At 57.0% G+C, this 7,256-nt stretch overlaps 1 long non-coding RNA gene across 1 annotated transcript; it reads right to left on the reverse strand.

The window, feature by feature from the left end:
- Window positions 1-460: 460 nt before the first annotated feature.
- Window positions 461-6,911, reverse strand: LOC121017682 (uncharacterized). The gene is made up of 3 exons (XR_005784862.1): window positions 6,777-6,911; window positions 4,874-4,995; window positions 461-1,402 (listed from the first exon to the last, which is right to left on the reverse strand). It is a non-coding gene; the product is annotated as an uncharacterized LOC121017682 (long non-coding RNA).
- Between the last annotated feature and the right edge of the window lie 345 nt (window positions 6,912-7,256).

Genomic DNA, 7,256 nt, shown 5'->3' on the forward strand with positions numbered 1-7,256 from the left:
GGGCAAAAGTGTGCGAGCATTCCGTATAAAAGCACACGCAGAGGGGCGCCTGGGTGGCTCAGTCGGTTGAGCGGCCGACTCTTGATTTCAGCTCAGGTCATGATCCCAGGGTTGTGGGATCAAGCCCCATGTCAGGCTCCGCGCTGAGCACAGAAGCTGCTTAAGAGTCTCTCTCTTGGGGCGCCTGGGTGGCTCAGTCGGTGATTCAGCGTCCGACTTCGGCTCAAGTCATGATCTCGTGGTCCATGAGTTCGAGCCCCGCGTCAGGCTCTGTGCTGACAGCTCAGAGCCTGGAGCCTGTTTCAGATTCTGTGTCTCCCTCTCTCTCTGACCCTCCCCCATTCATGCTCTGTCTCTCTCTGTCTCAAAAATAAATAAACGTTAAAAAAAAATTAAAAAAAAAAAGATTCTCTCTCTCTCTCTCTCTCTCTCCCTCCCTTCCTCTGCCCCTCTCCCCTGCTCATGCTCTCTATCTCTCTAAAATTAAAAATTAAAAATTAAAAGTACATGTAGAATGCTGGCAACCAGGCATGGTGTGCAGGATGTGCTCGACACATTCTGGTTCCCGTCTGTGTGACCTTGGACAAGTCACCTGCCCTCTCTGAACCTTGACTTCTTTGCCTACGTGCTGGTTGTAATGATGGCACCCAGCGAGATGGGTTCTGTGAGGATGCTATGGAAACGTGTATGGAGAAGCTGTGTGCAATATGCCAGCTCAGGACAATGGCAGAGGGCTAGGATTCTCTCCTACACCCCACAGGAGCCCCAGTGAGCTCTCCCGGATTCCTGACCCTAAGCCAGTACTGGCCTGACTCACAGAGGATCAGACGGTCACAGTCTGGTAAGAAAGGGCAATTCTGATGGGCAGACCGTCGTAACCTGGGCTTGGTACTGGGTCATCCACTCCCGAGCAGGCCAAGGAGGGCCCTCTGATTCACCCCGTTTCCCCAGACCAGTGTGGGAGGCGGCCCGGAGGAGGGCCTAGGTGAACAGGTGTAGCATGAATGTGTGTGTGAGCATGTCAGTAAATGAGTTCGATCCACAAATATTTACTGAGTGCCTATTATACGCCAGGCGCTATGAATTGTGGAGTAAAAGCGGCCCTGTCCTGCCCTCACGGAGCCTCCAGTCTACCGGGGCAGAATATGAAACAACACACACAGATCGATCATGGAGGCCTCGTGGGCTTCAGCACAGAATTCGGATTTTACCTTAAATCTCATCGAAGGCCATTCTGAAGTTCTCTGCAGGGAGAGACGGGACCCGATCGGCTGTGGCCGCTAAGGTGGGTCCAGACGACGGGTCGTGGCAGCTGAAACGGGCGTGATGGCCGTGGCCATGGTGCAGTAGCCGTATGGGGGGTGCACTTTGGAGCTGGAAGCCACACCATGTGACGGGCTTTCTGGACAGGAGAAATGGTCAGCGTTGAGTTGGGGACATGGGGAGTTGGGCGTGTCCTGGGGACGTCCAGGCGGAGGTGTTAAGGGGCAGCAGGGTACAGGGGCTGGTGCTCAGGGGTGAGTGCTAGAGGGTTTGGGGACGGAATGGGGGCCAGGTGAGTGGGTGCCCTCACTAGAGCCGAGGGCTGATCTGCTGTGCATGGAAGCAGGTCTTGAGAGTTCTTGGGAACTGGGACTCTGAGTTGGGAGACCCAGCTGGCCCCGACCCCTCCACAGCCCACCTCCCCACTTCTTCCGGCCACACTGGCACACATTCCTGCAGTTTCGGGGAGAGAAAAGGCTCGGGCAGGAAGCAGCGATGGAGGCAGCGTGGGCGGACTCCGGGGAGGACGGGAGGGGTGGGGGAGGGGGGGAGAGAGGCCGGGATGCCCCTTCCTCCACCGGTCATGCAGCTGTCCAGGCCGAGCTGCGCACAGGGAGTCACAGGCTTGCACTTCGTGCCTCCACCTCTAGGGGGGGCCAGCGTGCCATCAGGTATGGAGCTCGGTGTCAGTCTTGGTCTTCGGGACCCTCCTTTCTGTCACTTTCCCACCTGAACGGGCGGCCCTCCTCTGCTCTCCACGATCCCACTTGAAGACACAGACTTGGCCCGGGCAATTCTGCCAACTTTCAAGCTCTCGTCTGTGCATACTGGGTGCTTACTCGATGTTTGGTGCGTTGAATCAAAAGTGTTTGATTCATAGTTCTCAAGCTAGGCTGAAGATCTCTCTCTCTTTTTTTTTAGAATGTTTATTTTGAGAGAGAGAAAGAGAGAGCGTGCACCTGCGTGCAAGCAGGGGAGGGGCAGAGAGAGAAGGAGACAGAGAATCCCAAGCAGGCTCTGTGCTGTCCGGCCCAGAGCCCAACACGGGGCTGGAACTCACAAACTGGGAGATCATGACCCTGAGCCAAAACCAAGACTCGGATGCTTAACGGGCTGAGCCACCCAGGTGCCCCTGTCTTTCTTTCTGTCTCTGTCTCTGTCATAAGATGGTGGGGGTAGGGGGTTTCTCCTCGGGAGACCAATCCCAGCTCTGGATGGTTGAGGAAGATTTTTCTCCCCAGGTTTCAGATCTGCAAAAGGCACCCCCCAGCCTGTCTCCAGCTGCCAGCCTTAATCAGTCATGGCTGGAAGGAACAGCAGGGACCCTTCACTGGGCACTCACGGTGTGGCAGGTGCTGGCGGGCACGGTGCTAACGTCACCCGCATTGTCTCAGGTAATTCTCTCGATACCCCCATGACTTGATCCGGGAGGTACGTTCGGAAGGGTCTCAAGAAAGGCACTCAAGCGGCACCTGGGTGGCTCAGTCGGTGAAGCATCCGACTTCAGCTCAGGTCACGGTCTCGCGGTTCGTGGGTTCAAGCTCTGCGTCGGGCGCTGTGTTGACAGCTGGGAGCCCGGAGCCTGCTTCGGATCTGCGTGTCCCCCTCTCTCGTGTGCTGTCTCTCTGTCTCTTAAAAAATGAATGAGTATTGAGGAGGGCACCTTTTGGGATGAGCACTGGGTGTTGTATGGAAACCAATTTGACAATAAACTTCATATATTGAAAAAAAAACGAATGAACGTTAAAAAAAAAATTAAAAAAAAAAAGGACACTCAAGAGGGCCAAGTGACTTCCCAAGGACACTCAGTAACTTCATGGCAGGCCTGTCTGACCTCAGGGTCTCTGCTCCTGGTCACTTTGCTTCCGAAGTGACCGCCCCTCGGGAGGCCACTCAGAAGTGACCATGCAGGGGCGCCTGGGATGGCTCCGTCGGTTAAGCGTCCAACTTTGGCTCAGGTCACAATCTCACAGTTTGTGAGTTTGAGCCCCGCATCGGGCTCTGTGCTGACAGCTCAGCTCAGGGTCTGGAGCCTGCTTCGGATTCTGTGTCTCCCTCTCTCCTTGCCCCCCCCCCCCCCCCGGCTCGTGCTCTGTCTCTCTGTGTCTCTCAAAAATAAATAAACGTTAAAAGAAGTTTAAAAGAAAAGAAAAAAAGAAGTGACCATGCAGAGAGACCTTGGAAGGGACTAGAAGGTCATAAAAGGAAATGACATGACTTGGTGACACTGCTCCCTGGCTTCCCCGCCCCCCACCCAGGTGCACAGAGGTCTCCTCTCTGTGACTCCCCACTGCACCAGCCTGGGAGCCAAAGTCACAGTGTCTCTCGCCCGGGACAGAGAGACACGACCCTCACATCAATGCCAGTAACGGTTTACCCACTTGGCTTCCTGTTAGGTTTTTTCTTCCTTCCCCGCAAGGGTGTCTCTTATCTTAAACTTCTAAGGGGGGTTTGTGCTGGGCTGTTTAGAATTTGATGACAGTTGGTGCCAGAAACTGGCCTCTCGGGGAAAATGAGGGGGAGAAAAGCAAGCCCAGGTGGGCCCTGGGTCTGGAGCGGACGGGACAGGCAGGACAACGCCAAAGCCGTGCCCAGCTGTCTGCCCATGTCAGGCTCCATCTTCCGGACAGGGCCAGCTTCGGCAGGGGGAAGTGCGGGGAGAGGCAGGGAGCTACAAGGAACCCACCCGACGGATGACCAAGAGGCAGTTGGGCCTGCTGGGCTGAGGGGTTTGCTTTGGCTCCTGAACTGGGAGCTCTGGGTAATTCATGACAGAGGCACAGTGAGAGAATCTGCCACGGAACCTGGCCCCTCCATATCTTTCTGCTACCCGGCCATCCCCTGGTAAAGACCTTTTGATGCCCTGCCACGTGTGCTCTGTGTGACCCGGTGGCCCAGTTCTAACGAGCGTCCCGCATCCTCCTGGGGTCTCTAAGGGATGGCCTTGCCCTTGTCAATCTGCCCAGAACGCTTGCCAGCCCGGAGCCCTGTCTGCACCCGCGGATCCCCGCCTCACCCAAGCCCCAGAGCCCCAGACTCAGCTTCACTCAGGGCTGCCAGGCTGCCGGTCCTTCCTCCTACCTGCTCCTGCCCCGAGGCGTCTGTCCACCTGAGGGACCACCTCCTGACCAAACGTAACTCGCACCCTGGGAGGCCGAGGGTCTGCACTCGTGACCCCCAGTCGTCTGTAAACCAGCCAGCTCCCAAGCCCCCTGACCATCCCTCTGGGCCCGTCCAGGGCCCAAGTTCAAGGCTGACCCAGATCTGGCTAACTCTGAATCTCTGTCCAGTACTCAACCTGTGCCGTGTCTGGGCCATGTAAGGAACAGATGAGGTGAATGAACAGAGAGAGAGAGAGCTGGCTTGGGTTCAGTCGGGAGAAATGGTCTTACGGCAACCTGGGATGGAGGCGTGGCCTGGGGTTGGGTTGGCCAAACTCTGACCAGTGATGGCAAACGAGATGCTCTTATCTGTCATCCAGAAACCGACCCCTCCGGCCGCCGCCCCCCCCCCCCCCACAGAGAACCAGACACCTGGATCCCCGACTTCAGTCGAGATGCCGCAAAACACAGGGGAATGGCCTAAGTGGAATCCCACCAACCCTACTAACCTGCCAGACTCCACTCTGAGATCTAGGAAGGAAGTCAGTGCCCAAGAGGGTCACACGATCTCTCAGACGCTGCCTGTGGTCACGGTCATGTCCAAGGCGAGGTGTACGGGAAACAGCAACACCTGAGGAGAAAGGAGAAGGTGTGAGAGCCCCAGGTGGCTGTTCCCGTGCCCGGCTGCCTCCCTGCCCCACAACCAGACTGGGCAGCACTGGCCAGAAGGTGCTTGAGGGAGGGCTGAGAAACCCGGGGAAGGAGAGAGACAGCAGCAAGTGCAGGGGGACCGGTGTTCACAGATCACCACTGTGAAGACACACGTGGGGACCGCATGTGTCCGGGGCTGTGGGTAATACGGGGACACCGAGGCGCCAGGGAGTGGAAGGAAAACTGACATGTGTGAAAGTCTCTGAAGTTACTCATTCATTTTCCCGTTCAGTCCTTCAACAAATATTTCTTGAGCTTCTTCTAGGCATGTAGGATAGTACAGAGATAAGAGCCCAGACTCTGGGGCCAAATGGCCTGAGTTCAAGTCCCTTCTCTGCTTTTTTTTTTAAATACAGATGCTTCTTTTTTTTTTTTTATGTTTATTTATGGGGGGGGGGGGTGGCAGAGAGAGAGTCGGACAGAGGATCCGAAGCGGGCTCTGTAAGGACAGCAGAGAGCCGGGTGCAGGGCTCGAACTCATGAACCATGAGATCATGACCTGAGCCAAAGTCGGATGCTTTGGCTCCAAAGACGGTGCCACCCAGGCGCCCCTTTAATTGTTTTCTTAGTTGCGGTAAAATACACATAACATTTACCATCTTTACCATTTTTAAGTGCACATTTGACCATGACCTGTGCAAAGGGACTATCTGTGTTTCTGGCTCTACCTAACCATTTTTCCAGTGCTTTCTGTCTCCTTGTGGGCAAAGGCTGCAAGGGACATAACATTGTGGACAGAAATCCTGGACCTTGAGAATGCCCCAGCTGTGCCTCTCCTGGGCAAAGTGGGACTGTGTGTGTGTGTGTGTGTGTGTGTGTGTGTGTGTGTGTAGTGGCAGGAAGCAGACCCCCCCCCCCCCCCCAGGGAAGAGAGTCCCTATACTTCATTCCTACATCTCTCTCCCAGCCTGCTGGAAGCCTGAGTCAGCCTGCAATCTGCTTTTTCTCTGGAGTCAGGCTGGGCCCCTGGGATGTGAGGGTGGGGAAGCTTGGGTCACTGTCAAAGAGGGAGGGGGAGGGGGAGAGCTGGAGCATTCTGGGAAGGAAATCCCCATGGGGAAGGCGGGCAGGTGGTGGGTACCTGGACAAAAGGGGCTCTAAGGGAGACAGGGATGTGTGGGGCCCGAGGAGGGAGGGGTGTGTTGAAGAGGTAAGAATGGTTGCGGATGAGAAGGTTGGAGGGAGTGGGTCACCCCTGCCCTTGAGGAGCAGAGGCCCCTTGCACTTTCCCCGCACCGACTGAGCAGGGACTGTCCAGGAAGGTGGATCTGGCCTGGCTCGGGGGACCAACGCTCACCCAGAAGACGTCACTGGCTCTGGAATGTAGAAAGAGAGCTGGGAATGCCGTGACAGCGGCCTGGCAACCGGCAGGACGTCAGGGCTCCTCCCTTCCCCCCACCCAAGGGCCAGTCCCTCTCCTCCGAGCCCGGGACGCGCACAGAACCACAAGGGACAAGAAGAGACTCCTGGAATGTCTCCCAGCGGAAGGGCCCTTGAAAAATCCAACCTTGTTATCCAGGCTGGGAAACTGAGGCTCGGAGAGGGGGGTGCCCCCCCCCCCACCACCACTTGCGCGTCCCCGCTCCGCCCGCGCCAGGCAGGGGGCGCCCTTCCCCGCCGCCCGGGCCCCGCGGCCGCCGCGCCTGGCCGGTCCCCTAAGGAAAGTCCTCTTAAAGAGTTTTTCCTTTCGCGTGAACTCACCGCCTCCATCCAGCCGCGCGGTCTCAAAGGTGAACATCACACAAATGCGTTACAGATGTGTTTCCTTCCATTTTTGGCTACCGCGGGGCGCCTGCGAGCGGCGGCGGCGGCCCCGGCGCGATCCAGGCCGCGTTTTCCGTGCCGCCCGCCAACTTTTTCAAGCTGTAGTTATTTGATAATGATTTTTTTTTTTTTTTAAACCTCTCCCAATAATTGTTATCCTCCCCGCCCGGTGCAGCTCAGGTGATGGGCACAGACTGCAGACGCCTCCTCCTCCTCCTCCTCCTCCTCCTCCTCCTCCTCCTCTGGGTGCTCGGCGGCCGCCCCCAGGGTGAGAAACCACAGCCCAGGCACCTTCGGCAAAGCCAAGGTCCAGGGTTCGCGTCTGGGCTAGCCCGGCCCCGTGGGACGACCCCCCTCTCAATCGCTCCCACGATTCTGCACGACCGACCCCTCCTCCCATAACCAGGCCACCTCCCC

This window comes from Herpailurus yagouaroundi, unplaced genomic scaffold, assembly GCF_014898765.1.
Source record: "Herpailurus yagouaroundi ecotype Mexico unplaced genomic scaffold, PumYag 216, whole genome shotgun sequence".
NCBI lineage: Eukaryota > Metazoa > Chordata > Mammalia > Carnivora > Felidae > Herpailurus > Herpailurus yagouaroundi.